Genomic DNA, 1,846 nt, shown 5'->3' on the forward strand with positions numbered 1-1,846 from the left:
TATTAGCCTTCTGCCTGTTTCTATACCAAATACCATGCAGTTTTTAACACTATTGCTCTGTAGTACAGCTCAAGATCAAGGATAGGGATTCCTCCAGATGTTCTTTTATTGTTCAGTATTATTTTGGCTATCCTGAGTTTTTTGTTTTTCCATATGAACTTGAAAATTGCTCTTTCAAGATAAATAAAACATTGTGTTGGAACTTTATGAGGGGTTGCATTGAATCTGTAGGTTGCTTTTGGTAAGGTGACCATTTTCACTATGTTAATCTTACCTATCCATGAGCATGGGAGGTCTTTCCATCGACTGATATCTTCTTCAATTTCTTTCTTCAGGTACCTGAACTCCTTGTTGTATAGATCTTTCAATTATTTTTTAGATACATCAAGACATTTTATATTATTTGTAGCTATTATAATGAGTGTTGTTTCCATAATTTCTCTATCAGCTAGTTTATCATTTGTATAAAAGTGGGCTACTGATTTCTTTAAGTTAATTTTGTATCCACTTTGCTGAAGCTGTTTGGCATCTATGGGAGTTCTCTGGTGGAGTTTTGGGTTTTGGGTATACTATAATATTATTCACAAATAGCGATACTTTGAATTCTTTTCCAATTTGTATCCCCTTCATCTCATTTAGTTGTCTTATTACTCTGGCTATACCTTCAAGTATTATATTGAATACATAGGTAGAGAGTGGGCAGCATTGTCTTGTCCATGATTCTAGTGAAATTGCTTTAAGTTTCTCTACATCTATCTTGATGCTGGCTATTGGCTTCCTGTATATTGCTTTGATTATGTTTAGATACATGCCTTCTTTCCATGATCTCTCTTTTAACATGTAGGACTGTTGGATTTTGTCAAATTTTGTTGCTTTTTCAGAGTCTAGTGAGATGACTATGTGATTTTTTTCTTTCAGCTTGTTTATATGGTATATTAAGTTGATTGGTTTTTATATATTGAACCATCCCTGCATCCCTAGGATGAAGCCTACTTGATCATGATAGATGATGATTTGATATGTTCCTGGATTCTGTTTGTATTTAATTGAATATTTTTGCATCAATGTTCATAAGACAAATTGGTCTGAAATTCTCTTTTTTTGATGAGTCTTTGTGTGGTTTAGGTATCAGCATGACTGGCTTCATAGAATGAGTTTGGCAGTGTTCCATCTGTTTCTATTTTGTGGAATAGTTTGAGGAGTATTGGTATTAGCTCTTTTTTAAAGTCTGATAGAATTCTGCACTAAAACCATCTGGCTCTTTTTGGTTGGGAGACTTTTAATGATTTCTTCTATGTCTTTAGGGGTTGCAGGGCACTTAAATAGTTTACCTGATTTGATTTAACTTTGGATAGTGATATCTGACTAGAAAGGCATCCATTTTGCTTATATTTTTTAATTTTGTAGAGTACAAGATTTTGAAGTAAGACCTAATGATTCTTTGAATTTCTTCAGTGTCTGTTGTTATGTCTCCATTATTTCCTGACTTCTACTCCCCTTTGGTGTGCTTGCTTTATTTATTTATTTTGTTTATAAAGTAATTAAAAATGAATTTAATAAATATATTTCAAGGAATGTTGTAATCATATATAAATTAAAATTTTTGATACATTTGAAACTTATATCAACTAACAATTGCTAAAACCTACTTATATTACAAAGCAAATATTATAATATAATTTTATTTTTTAACTTTTATTGCATTATGATGAGAAAAAAGTTACACGATTTCAATTTGTCTGAATTTGTTAACATTTAAAAACATATTTTAAATAAACAGAATTAAATCACATTCTTGTTCCCTTTTGTACCCCAACTCCTCCCAGAGACCCCCTCTTCAATACCT

The sequence above is a fragment of the Mastomys coucha genome, chromosome X (assembly GCF_008632895.1).
Source record: "Mastomys coucha isolate ucsf_1 chromosome X, UCSF_Mcou_1, whole genome shotgun sequence".
Lineage (NCBI taxonomy): Eukaryota > Metazoa > Chordata > Mammalia > Rodentia > Muridae > Mastomys > Mastomys coucha.